The sequence below is a fragment of the Silene latifolia genome, chromosome 4 (genome assembly GCF_048544455.1).
Source record: "Silene latifolia isolate original U9 population chromosome 4, ASM4854445v1, whole genome shotgun sequence".
Lineage (NCBI taxonomy): Eukaryota > Viridiplantae > Streptophyta > Magnoliopsida > Caryophyllales > Caryophyllaceae > Silene > Silene latifolia.
Genome location: NC_133529.1, coordinates 2,452,036 through 2,466,599, shown reverse-complemented (window position 1 = coordinate 2,466,599; position 14,564 = coordinate 2,452,036). Strand labels below are relative to the sequence as shown.

Sequence of the window (14,564 nt, the reverse complement as noted above, 5' to 3'; positions counted from 1 at the left end):
ATATAGGATACGATTCAGTATACAGTTTTAATTACACAAAATCCCGGGTATACGATACAAATTTCCTTATATACGATACGGTTTTCAGGGTATGATTATTGGGGAGACTCACCAAAGTCTCAAGGCCCTGCCACATCAGTTTTTCATTAACTTTTATTATTATTATTTTATCGGTAATGATAAATACAGCCCTAAAATGGAATTAAAATAGGAATTTAAGACACAATTACGCGTAAATTGATGTCATTAATGCTTGATTTAAGTTTTTCATTCCTTTTTTGGCACTTTAAATACAGCTCTAAGGGCTGTATTTATCATTTTCCTTATTTTATTATTCAGACTCACTTCATATTCACCTCATACCATTGATGTTAGGGGTGTTCATTGGACCGGGACCGGGACCGGACCGGACCGGACCAAACTCTCTGCACCGAAGACCAAATAAGGGTTACGAGGTGAACCGAGGACCGGACCATATTAATATTGGTCTGGTCTGGTTTGGACCATAAAAACATATGGACCGGAGCGGACCAAATGGACCAAAGTGGACCAAATATTATTGTTATTGACATGTTTTAGCATATAAAAGTAGAACTCGAGAAGTTCGTAATGATCAAAAGAAACAACATTATTTTCTTATAAGATTTAGCTACATAATTACACATCATATAATACGCGTAAACAAACTAGAAAATAAAATCAATAATATTACAAATTTTAAAAAAAAAATTATTACATAACTTCGGTCCATGGTCCGGTCCGTGGTCTATTCGGGTTGGTCCAGGACTGGACCGAAGACCAAAGTAGAGTAAATAGGTGGACCATGGATCAGACCAAACAAAATTCGGTCCTGTCTGGTCCGGACCAAATGGTCCGGTCCGGTCTGGTCTTTGGTCCGGACCACTGAGTGAACAACCCTAATTGTTGTTAAAATCGCGATCCAGATCGTACGATCTACGATCCTACGATCCAAAACGTGGAAAACGATTCAAATCGTCGTAGGATCGTTTTCGTGGTAGGATCGGTATAGGATCGGTCAGGTTCGGGTAGGATCGGATAGGACCGTACAGGATCGATGGTAGGATCGTTCAGGATCGTAAAATGCTTATTTGTGCAACAAATTTGTGAGTTGGATTGTTCTTCTATACTTAAAACTCTAAAATAAAGGTATATGTAATATATTGATATGATTATTAAGACTTTCATGTCATTAAATAAACGTTTTAACATTATACATCACAAATTATATCAAATAGTTTACATAAACTTGTTTATCCAAGCTATTTGTAGGATCTTACGATCCTGCGATCCGATCCTACCACCCTCTTCGATCCAAAGTAGGATCTCGATCCTGACAACATTGTTGGCGGCACTACAATATATTACATATACCTTTATCCGTCAGACTCATCTTATACCCTACTTTTCCACTACACTTTTCTTATGGGGTTTTGAAAAGAAATTGATTTAACAAACACACTTTACCAATGATTAAATAAATCAATAATCTGCAAATTTTTCTCTAACTAGATTTCATGCCCGTGCGTTGCACGGAAACTATTTAGTGTTCTGCTGTGAGTGAGGTTATTAAAAAAGTATGTTCTTAGTTTTTAAGAGTTAAGCCCTCTTATTTGCTGGAATTTTATATATACCTTTTGATTAAAATACTAATATTCCAAAAGCTAATTTTTTTAATTCGATTTGAAGGAGATAATTCGCGACTGCGTCCCATTTCCAGCCGGATGTATCGCTCCACATTTCCCTCACGTGGCTCCTAGAATGGAAGTCTGTATGGGGGCAGTAACTATTTAGGTGTAAAGTTTTAGTTAATTTAGAGGGTCAAGTCATTAATAATTGATATTCATGTTCAAGTTACAAAACCATTACTCCGTAGTATAAAAAGATTGTTTAGTACCTTTCACACCATATGAATATCGTTTCGCAAAGGGCCATTTATTAATTAGGTAGGAAAAAATTTAAAAGTAGGTTTCTATACTATAATTTTTGTAATTGCTACACTCATAGGTTTTAGTTTTTACTTTTACGTATTATACAATTTTAGTTTTATAAGTTAGATCAAGTCTCACTCCTTATATATGTCTTTTATGTTAAAATTAAAATAAAGTGATATATGTAATATATTTTGATGAGTTTTAGTGTTACCGAGTTTTTTAATACCAAGGTGCAACCTAAATATATTAGAATTTGAGAGAGCTACAAACACACTCACAATTTGCTATATATGGATCGATGTGATACAACACCTCTCTATTTGCAATCTAAATAATAAACTTTTAGTCATTCATTTGTGTTTTGAGCATATTAATTTTGTGAAAGTTATTTGTAGAATACCGAAAATTAATGAAGGTGGGTATCCGAGCAAGCATATCACCTTATTCTTCGTGGAATTTGTGTATTTGTATATACGTATCATATTTGTCTTTACCTATTGGAACCAAATATGTCTTTATACGATACCAATAGATATAGGCCTTGCTTGTATAGTTGTGTTACTTGCGTATGACGGACTCAGTCCATAGAGATTCTGTTGGAGCTTAATTAACTAATTAATCTCATAGGCTCATATTTCACGTAAAAACGTATGATATAAGTTTTAAAACAGTGCAATCTTTATCTATTAAAATCATTTATATTTAGAAATTTTGATAATAGAAAATCAATTTTAGTCCATTATCGTTCAATTAAAAAAAAAATCAAATATCATCTAGGTAATTCATAAAAGTTGAAGAATTTAAAATGACTCGAAAATTATGTACAAAAATAAAATTGTTCCACAATACAATGACATATTTACCTTTATCCAATACAAATTAGCCAAGTATTCTAATTCTTATGTACATACTCCGTATCATCGGTTGTTCTTTCTGTGACTTAAAAATGAGTGGAGTAATTAATTAAATGTTCCTTCCGTTCCGGTCATTTGTTGTCCTTTTCTATTTTTGAGTGTCTCAGTTATTTGTTGTCATTTCTATTTTAAGAATAAACTTAATGAGTAATTTGATCATTCTCATTCAATTTGTTCCACTTGTCATTTAGTTATTGATTCTCTCCTCTTTCCTTGGTCTTTGTGCTAAAACCAAAGGACAACAATTGACCGGGACGGAGGGAGTAAAAGTTAAGAAGTATACATGGGGGTATATATATAATCGAGGCATGTCAAAGTATTAGCCTTATGTTAATGATAATCTGACATATCCTTAAGATTATCATAACTGTAGAAGGATAAAATATGAGCAAAACTCTACCCAAAACTATTTGAGCTAACTACATGATCCGTACTTTCAAAAACAATATTAACTTGCCTAGAGATTGAGTTGAATTTCAATTCTTTTACGTTTGACTAATATATCCGTCGTCAGCTTAAGACGGGCCAAGTAGTTTACTTGGGAGGCAATAGCTTTATAATAGGAGTATATATAGATTGCTTATACTTGGTGTTCTATTCTGATATGGGAACGTATTTAAAGTATTCTATTGTTACTAAAAAACAATTCTATTGTTACTAAAATAAAAATTTAATTACGAAATACATCAAACAAATGAAAACTAAAAATACAAAAAAAGTACATCAAAACCATTAGTTAAAATTGTGATCTAAACTTGAAAGATGATAGAAGATACTTGTATCTAATTAGTGCTCATATATAACCATTTTTTTTCTTGGAAGTTGTATGATGTAGGGCTTATTTCTGACGTAAAACAACATGTAAGCCATGCCTCTATCTTTTTATGTGTTCATAGATAGATAGTATAATATCATATCAATATAATATGTAGTAGTAATTCTTTTATGTCTCAAACAAATAATAGAGGAGTTTTAGTGGGAAATCCAAGCGTAATCGTCATGAGCATCAACAATAAACTCGATTTAGTTCACGTACCATATAATCCTATAGGCAAGCAACAAATTTAATGAATAATAACAATAAAATAAAAAATATAGTATTCAATACATAGTATAATATTATGTGGTATATTGACACGAAAATTAAGAGTATAAACTCTCTACTCAAAATTACAATCTCACTCGCCATAAATTTCACACTTTCTGGGTCTAAATTATCAAACCTAACCTTCTTCAATGCTACTATGTTCCCTGTTACCAAATCAAACTACATCAATTTACACGAAAATTGCTAACCATATGAACTTTTAAGATGCAAGTTATAGAGCTAAATAGCTAATCATACGAATTTTTGACACAAAGACGATTGAAATACCGAACATTGCTTGGTTAACTTAATATAATAGCATGACTGACTACTTGTCTACCATATTTGTAGTTTGTTTCTTAAAATAAAATACGACAATTGCTACAATTGTACAATATGTCTATATAGTCAATATAATGTGATAGTAACAAAATTTAATATACATGCACGTTCAACGGAAGGAGCAATAAATAGAATTATTGTCAACGTAATAGAACAAGTTATGAGAAATTACCTTCCATGCACATTAAAATCTATAAAGAAAGAAAATGTTTCATCTCCACCATTATATGCTCATACTTCATATACCAACTTGGTTCAATACCAGTATTGTATTTGCTTTGTCAATAACACCTAAACATAAAAAGTCATAGAATTAGTAAGTAACAATAATAAAGTATAAAGTACAAATAATAGTGACAGGTGAAAGTAAACACGGTGACCCTAATAAAAAGTACACATAGTAGGGGGAAGGTGTACTCCTATTTATATACTCGTAAGCTACGGAATATAAGACTCATAATCTACTCTTTTCCAATTCTTATATTGTATGAGGAAGCTGTTAAACATTAGACTTCTGAAAGTGTTGGAGACTCGAGATGTATGTAGATAAAATTTGCATAAATATTGGGATAATTATACATATTATTATTTCAAATAAAATTAATTAGGTATTTTTAAAAAGTTGGAGTCTCTAAAATTGTCTGAAAAAAAGCCTGTTTTATATATATACATTGATTAGCTTTTTTATAGTGTGCTTTGCTTTCAGAGCACACGAAAAAGCAGTTTTTTTTGTTTTTGTGTTTAAAGTATGCCAAAGAGAGAGTATTGGGCTGTTTTGGAATTTTGGATAGCAGTCAACAAGTGATACCAAAACAACGTGGACGTTATGGCCGAGTACGGATTTTCTATTCTATTTTTTTTGTGTTCAATCCAAATAAATATTGAAAAAGGGTCGTAAATTATATTAAGTGAATTATATATAAAAAAAAGGTTGCGGGATGTAAAATGAGATAAAATATACGTAAGTTACTCGGTTTTTTTATGGTCTCCTCCAAGACGTCTTAGTTGGTCGGTCACAAATGTTTTATAAGACGATGTTATGAGTAAAGATTAGCCAAGTTATAGGTAACCGCAATCAGAAGCATTTATATATATATATTGAGCCCATTTGTATAAATTACATCGTCACCAAACTCATGCCTGCCTATTTACACTACCAAAATTTCGTCACAGAGCCCGTCTTATATTTGCGGGTATCCTAGTCTCGTAAATTAGTCTCTTGAATACTGCGTCAGCTCAAACCACTGCACCAATAACAATTCATTCAGTCATCAGAACGAGTATTAAGGGTGGACCGAGGATATGCTTAAATTAGTAACAAGAGATTTTATACCTGTCTCAAGAGATCGGCAAGTGTTCTAGGGAGAGCCTCGATGTTCCGTAGCACAATGTAGTATGGGAATGGGAAAGTGTCCAGATATAGACCAAGCGGCTCCATGGGATTTTGCTTCTTGTCCAAGAATTTCTTTAAGAAAATAGGACTAGTAAGAAACTAATAATGAATTTTATACTCCATAATTCCCATGTTTTGATTAAGATAGGAAATTATCCCCATAATTTATGCATTATGTGTAAATCAGTCCCTAAGTTTCACTTGTAGCGAATTAGCCCCGTAACTTTTCAAAAATGTGCAATTAAGCACAAATCAAGTTTTTTACCATTTTTCTAACTAAAATCTATTACTTTCTATTATAAAAATATTTTAAATATATTTATTAAAAATTAAATATAATATTTACATATTCAACGAAAAATGCGGACCAAATTTAGTATAAACAAAAATTTGGTCATGTAACTTTTCATTGTAACTTCATTAACAATTCTCATATTATGACATTTTTCACTAAAATAAATTTTTAAAAAAAATATTTGAACAAGATTTTCAATAATCAAGAATTTTAGGATTAAAATTTAATCAATAATTTTGATTTTCAATAATAGTAAGTATTTAATTAGCAAATTTTATTCTTAAAAATAAGATATGTGGTTAATTACACATTAAGAGAAACTTATTGGGTCAATTTGCTACATTTGTAAGTTAATGGGCCTGACTGCACATATATCGTGTTTAATTGCTAGATAGAAGTGGAGCAAGGATTGGGGTAAGAGCGTAAGACAGTCCTACACTTGACTACGGTAAAAGACGTGAGATTTGAAGTTTTTTTGGTGTCTGGGAGTTCTCAACTTTGGAAAACATTTGAATCCTTTCCAACTTTAACCTTAACTTAATATATGACGGTTTTACCCAAAGTAAGAAATTGAATAGAGAGACGACAAACCTGATGAGTGATAATAGACTCTGCTGCACTATCCAGAACTAGAAACACCACCATACAGTTTCTGTTCAAGAGGCCACCAAGGTACCTCCTTATACTATCAGGAGTCTCATGGCAGCGACCGTCAGAGATGATAAGAACAAGTTGTGATGGGTTCTGTCCGGATGGAATTCTGGCATTGATAGCTGCCTGCCCTAGTATGCTATTCAAATTTTGGAGAAGGTCAGCAATAGGCTTATCGTTTAACGTATTCTCTTGGTTAAATGCCAGGCTTGAAATCATCTGTTTCATCAAAATTCAATCAGTAACACACAAAAAGGTAGGAGGGGGAGGGAAGCAGTAGACGGCCAACGAAATAGAGGAGTTCAAGGCAAAAAAAATGACAAGAAATTCAATCAAGAATCTTCTGATGTTAGGTTTAAACTGACCTGCATTCCCGCTTCTCCGGTCAAGGCTTGGTCAAAGTCATGGAGTAGCCTGACATTCCCTGCTTTTCCAAAGCTTGTAACGGCTAAATTCCCCACTTCTAGATGAGACAATGCACGGTAAACGGTGACCAAAGCTTCAATAGCAAATTCTCCACAGAGATTCTCAGACATACTACGGGAGTCATCTACCGCGATCACAACTTGGTAATCACGTTTATTAGGCTTGGTACGTCTCAACCATATCTTATCTTTCCGGTAATGACTAGCAATATAAGGAATTACCTGTTTAATTATCAAAAAGGTGAGTAAGATGAAACACGAGTGGAAAATTAAGGAAGAGAATGACTTGAGGTTTTTTTTATACAAAAGAATTACCTTTTTCATGTTGATCCTCTTGCCGGTCCTGTAATCCCCTTGCAGTTTGCTAGCTAGTGTAGGCTCCATGATGAGACGCAACTGCTCAGCCAACTCCTGAGATAACCTAGTAGTGCGTGATTCATAATTCCTCCATCGAGCACCAGCATTCACTTTCATGTCTTCTAATTCTTCAACAAGATTCTGCTCTATTTCAGGTTCCTCAGAAAAATCACCCAGTGCACTAACCTGACTGTTATCGCGATCCATATAAGAATTATTCAATGAAACTAAACTATCCCCAGGCTCTGCACGAGAAACATCACTTATGCCGGTATCATCAACATACATTTCCTCATGTGTATCAGAAATATTCTGTATTTGATCAATCCTGCCAGTGGAAATTGATTGGTTTGGGATTTGTTCAGTATTAGCACAATCCTGAGAATCGGACTCCTCAGGTTTTTTATCCTCGTCAATATCGAGGCCATCTTTGTCAGGCTTGTCACTACCAATATTATGAACCAGTTGGTCAGGCATTGCGGGCCCCAATGCCTGACCTGTATGCTTCTCAGACTCAAATGTATACCTATATTCATCTGCACCTTCATCCATCACCTCATCTATGGCTTCTTTGTCTGTTTCTGGATGGTCAGTAGACATTTTAACCCTCTCTTCCCATTCTTTGAGAGCATCCCCCAAGTCCCATAAAGGGTTTGGTTGACTTTTCTGAAATGAGGAAAAATCTGACTCGGGCAATTCCGACATGTGCTGGTTGGCTAACGGATTCCCATTAGATGAGTTCCCTAACAGTACATCTGCCAGGCTGGAATTCGCAGATGGCGTGAGATCATTCTGACATATAGTTTCAAGTGCAGTACTGTTACAATCACCCTTCTGCATTTCAGTCAGTTGTTGGACTGATGACGGAGTGTTAGGGAAGGCGTGAGTTACCAAGTCCGAATTCCTTTCCCCAGACATGTCCTTTGAAGGTGTATCAATATTTCCATTCAATTCATCTTTATTCTCAGATTTGTCCGCAGATTTATCCTCAGATTTGTCATTCAATTGGTTAGATTCTGCTTCTGCTATAGTTTCATCTTCAGGGATAGTAATGTCAGTCTCCAAGTCTCCATTGTTAGGATCATTTTTGTTTTCTTCGTCTTCAAATTCTTCTTTAGTAGAATCAGGCTGATCCAGATCCATTTTAACGTCTTCATCTATGGAAGTTTCACTTGGCTCATTGAGGTCAATGTCTGTAGGATCGGCATACATATCCTCCTTGTCAACATTCATTGCCTCTGTTTCATCCTTGTCATCCATGTTATCTTTGTCACAATTCACATCATCATCATCATATTCACCAGATGAGTCGGAATTACAGTCATCATCACCATCATTTCTAGCAAGAGAATCATCTTTTGCTCTCATTTCCCGATTATTTTGATCTTTGTCATCCACCGATGATCCAGGCTCGTACTTCTCATTAGTAGCGTCAAGATCCTTATCTTCTTCCTTGTCCCATAACTTTTCATCAGCAATTTTACTGTCTTCCCCAGTGGCCCCCATCTCACTATCCAGTTTGTCAACCTCATCACCGTCTTCATCATTGTCACTATTGTCCCCATTAGAATCTTCACTAACGCTCAGCGCAGGAGCATCGATGTCTTGATCCATTTCGATTCCGTTGACATCCTTGCTTGGGACTTCTTCTGAAGCATCCTGGTTTTGTTCCTGTAATTCATATCTTAATCTTAGTCAAAGAATGTCATATTCGAGTTAGCTTAACAGATGCTTTCAGATAATGTAGGTCAAGTTTATATTGTGAGAAAATGTAGGTCAAGGTGGACAGCGTCTGACCACCAAAGCCTAACAAGGGAAATAAAAAAGGGACAGGGGCGTAAAATAGAAGGACGCTACAAGGACATTATACAAAATTACGGACCTCTTTAGAAGTCCCCAACAGTTGATTTTCGTCAGTTATCTGGTCACTAACATCTTTAACTCCGGCACCTTCTCCCATACCAGTCCCACTAGCATCTTCAGTTTTATCGCCAAAGGAGTCATCAACTAGCTCTTCAGTAGGTGTTCCGTAACCTTCGGAGAATAAGCAAGCAAATACCTCAGCGAGGTTATGAGTTAAACCAGATACCATCTGATGGACCGCCAAGAAATCAAGCAAAAGACCGTCACAGAAGGTCAATGCCAGAGTCAAGAGCTCTTCAAGACGAATAAATTGACCAGTTTGATCAGAGAAACCATAAACATTTGCCAGTTTCACCTAGATTAAGAAGATAATCAGTGCACGAATTTAAAATAAAACTTAAATAGTCTTCTCAGAAAAAGGCTTGAATATGAAAACTTACAGCACAAGTAATTAAATTATCAAGTTCCTGGCTTAAATGGCCCAGCTGCAGATCTAATGCATAAGAGTCGAACGCATATTTCCATGACGTGATATTGTTAGATAATGCGTCAATGGGATTACTCCAAGAACCTAGTTTCTGAAGTGCATTGCTGATATTATTGAGGGAGGAAACCATTCTGGCATCCATTTCAGAAACAAATTCAGTTAGCAATGGAGGATTGCTATTGTGTGGTGAAGAGCGATACTGTTCTTCCAACTTCTTTGCCTGCAATTCCAACATAAAACAAGCACTCTTTAACATATTGTCCCTCTAGCAACCCTATCAGGTAGTAGCCGACTGATAATAAAGACGACAACACTAATTGGGAAACGAAAAAAAACACAACCAAAGTATGACATCATAAAATACTTCCTCCATTTCAGTCAAATAACCTCACTTGACTTTGTTCTTAGTTCTTACTCAAAAGTCAAACTAGGGCTTCTTTGACCTTTATATTAATTTAAGTGTCTTAGTGACCGAAATATAGGGTGTACATTTACCTTTTCGAATATATCATGAAAATGTTCAATCAGAATATCAACTGCCCTTTTGTTTGCTCCCTTCTCACGGAGAGCAAGAAGATCTTCTTGAAGCTCTTGTACAAGCGTAAAGTTCTGAATGACAGACTGCTCCATCTCTTTCGTAATCACAATAGTCCGCATTTGTGCAGTAAGTTTTATTGAAGGGCCTCCACCTAGTAGTTGACCATCTAACAAGGCCTGAGAAAACGTGCATTGACAATTAAAAAGATTTCTCAAAACACTTGCCAAAGATTGGAGAAATACATGAGAAAGGGTGATGAATTTTAAGTAATAAACATGCCCACCTTAGAATCCTCAACTAATTGTATATTTTTCTTAATAAAGGCAATTATGTCATCTGATGCAGTTTTGATGTTTTGGCAGGTACTCAAATGGGTACTTTGAATTGTTTGGAACATCAAGGATTCTTCACTCAATGTCAAACACAAGGCATCAAACAGTTCCTGAAAAAGATGAGCAGATAATTAATAGAAAGAAAAAAAGAGCAACGGAAATTAACCATAGACACACAGTAAGCCACTGAGTCAGGAAACTTTCTGGAACAAACGCTTGCCTTTTGCTGCCACATGCATTTAAGGAGATGGTGTTGGCCGGAGCATATAGTGGCTCCATCACCGTGTCCCTCGGTCGGTGTTTTACATGCAGATAACTTTTTTATACAACAACTGATTTCTCTCAAATCTTTCAAATGTCTGGTAAAATCAAATGCAGCAGCACGTTGCTCCATTTGAATTATAAGAAGGTGTCCAAGAAAGCTAATAGATCGATTAACCTGCAAATGACATAACATTTCTCGTCCATGAGAATCAAAACCCATATTTCAATATTCCAATTGAAATCCATTGTCCCCAAAAATTGGGGGTCACCAACATGAATCATCAGAGTCTACAAGGAACTGTTGATAGGAGGTAAAACAATTAACAAGGTAGGAAAAAAACACCAGAAAAGGGTTGACAGCAAACAAAATATCAACAGACGATTAAGTTTGAATTGCAGGCAAAGGAAAAATAGAAAAGTTTGAACAGTGTATGCAAGGTAACGAAGTTGCTGTAGCCATGATTCAGTTTGCACAATCCAGTACTCTAGGTCATATATTCTAGCATATTGGTTCAGTACACATCAGCACTAACCAAATCCACGAGCTTGTTCATAATAACAAAGCATCATTTCAACACAGTGTGTAACGTTTGATAGACCCATCACCCATATCAGACATTTATTTTCTTTTTAACTCCTTCACATCTTTTTACCTGATCGGGATTGAAATCTTTATGAAAGTCGAGAGAAATCTGTTCTACATTCTTCACAGATGCTAAGCTCTTGAAGTAGTGTTGATTAGCGCATTTCCAATTGTCTTCCAAGCTTGTACTTTTTGAACTTTTAGATTGGTCGGAAGCAACACCACAGTCTTGAGAAAACAAGCTTTCAAGTTTAGGCAGCAAATGGTGCACATCATACGCAGGCAGAAAGAACCACCTATCGGACTGACTCCTTTCATCTTGATCCTGTAGCTTTGCAGTTTTAGCAACAATGAAATGGACATGTATGGTTTTGAACTAAAAGATCAGGGAGAACATTACACTCCCTCCATCCCATTTTTACTGTTCCCATTTGAGTGAAGGATGTATTAAAGAAAAAAGATCAAATAACATGGGGACAATATAATTGGTAAAGAACCCTTGTACTTGCTTAACTAGGGGTAATATGGGATTTTCATTGTTTTTACCAGATTCACAAAGAGGACAAATATTTTAGGTCAACCCCAAAAAAGAAATGGAGATAATCAAATTAGGATTGAGGGAGAACTAGAAAAACAAATGAAGCCAATGTGATATATGCTTACATCTAATATGCCAGGCTTTGATTTAAACAATGTACTGCCTTCCAGCATCTTAAGAAGACTGGATTTGTGTTTGGACAATCCAGACTTTTCCAGCAACTTTAGGAGATCAGAGAATGCCCTTGTCTTCAGTTGTAGTTTCCCTTCTTGCTTCCATATATCTGCAGTTTCCGCCACTGTTCTACATATCTTTTCAAGGTTATCCCTGACAACACTCCAGTATTCTTTGTATGCTAGGCCAGGACACTCGATACTATCCGCTGCATATTGAATACATAATTTAGTCAGGACTTAAGAATAATGTCAAAATAATCCTATGCAATATACAAATCTTATAATAAGCTACCATTGGGCTGATCGACTGTTCAGAACAGTCATAGAACCCTATGATATAAAAAGTTCGATAATAAAAAAAATACAAATAATAAGCTTCAATTTTTATCATTGCAATATAAGAACACAAATTCTCATTATAGACGGGAGATATCCGTCTATTGTTATAGACTGGCCAAATATTCACCCACTTTAAGCATAAGACAAGCAACAAGTTGCATTTCTTTTTGGTTCGTATATCTTCTGAAATATTTCATGATCTTAATATCCGGTAAACTACTGAAAGGTTAACTGTTGTATTATAAACTACTGAAACGTTAACTATTGTACTTTTTGACCAGATCATCAGAAAAAAGGCATCCTTGATCGGAAGAAACGTTACAGTATTATAGAAGGGATATGCCGAGGCCTGCATGGTGGGGCCCAAAAATGTCACCATTTTAAGCATATTTGACCCGTCTTTCACTATAGACGCATATATCCGTCTATAGTGAGACTAATTGATATAAGAATACATCATACTTTGCATGTGGTACAGAATTTTCTTATTTTATCTCTAAGATAACCCTGAGGTTAGGTTTTCAACATGGTTTTTATCATAAGAAAAAAAATCTTCAGTGGATCATAATTCCTAGCCGAGAGTTCGGGATTGATCAATTGAATAATTAAAATTTAAATTTGGTCATGCCGAACTCTTATTGATTGAAGGTTTTCGTTAAAAAAACACTAGAAAAATGCAGTTTGACAGAAAACAATTCAAAAAATTAACCGCAGGCATATCACGTGGACTTTCCCTTATTAGTAAAGAAATAACCTTCCGAATCCTTAGACACAGGAATTGAAGACTGCGCCTGCAATCTAGTACCAAGTTCCAGGCGTTGCGCAACATCATCAAACTTGTTCTTCCAATCATCATACCATACAACCCTGTACAAGTTTATCGTGTAAACACAAGTGTGTGGCAATTGTCAAATGAAGCATAATCATTTTATGCAAATGACTACTAAATCACCTGTTATCATTACTAAACTGAGACATATTGAGAGATGACGGGTCCTCAATCTTGAGGGTGGCGTTGATGCCCAGCTTCAGTGATTGCAAACTTCTTCGTGCAGATTCCTGAGTAAGAACAAGCATAACCGGCTGCTGGAGTGCATCCTGCAAAACATAGTGTGTGGCATTAGTAAGTATAAACTATAAACTTATTCAATTAAAAGAATTCAAAGAAAAGGAAGGAATTAAAGGCAGATGAACTGAATGGCAAATGTGAACCACTCTTATCAATGGGTATTTCCCCCATGGACAGATAAATGAAAAGAAATTATATGTTCTAATAATCCATAAAAAAAGTAACATCACTTAAGATGGTTCTCGGGGGCACATTTATAATTATATACCCTCTTTTCAATCAAAGTGAAACTCACAGTGTATTTTTGAATAAGCTTCTTCAGCCTTTGGCGGTGCCTTTTTGAGTTCTCCAAGTAATAGTGTTTCTCAGGACGCTCCCATCGACATAGATTCACGAGATCTTTAACCTCCTTTTTGATACTTTTAGTGGCAGTTTCCATGTGCTTCATAATTCTGAAAAATAATCAAGTAAGCTACCAAGGCAACCTCCCAATATAAAATTCGCCTTTCCAAGAAAAAGCAATAGAACAATTTGAAGTAGACGAGGAGAACTGCAGCAATAAAATGAACTCACAGTGGTAGTGATTGTACATAAAAGCCAAACACATTGTAAAGTATATCTCTGTTTTCAGTAACCGTACAGCTGCATAAATAATTCATAGAGATGGAGTTAAGATAACAGCCAGATCAAGGATTAAAGTATATTTTCAACCAATATTGATAATCGTCAAATATTCAAAAAATCATTTTCCTGTTTTTTGTAAATAAAACTTCCAATTAGAACTGAAAATGGACTGCGAAGAGGACCCCCTACCTTGTATACGATCCAAGGTATATACCAGCATTAAGTTGCCCATAGAATGAAAGTATAAGCTGCAGTCGTCTTCTATATTCACCCAAATTGGATGTTCGAACCAACTCCTCTAAGCTGCAAAAAGAATATAATTGAACATTTTTTAA

General features: G+C 35.3%; 1 pseudogene; it reads right to left on the bottom strand.

The window, feature by feature from the left end:
- Positions 1-5,359: 5,359 nt before the first annotated feature.
- Positions 5,360-14,564, bottom strand: part of LOC141652537 (midasin-like) — a 33,866-nt pseudogene continuing 24,661 nt past the window's right edge.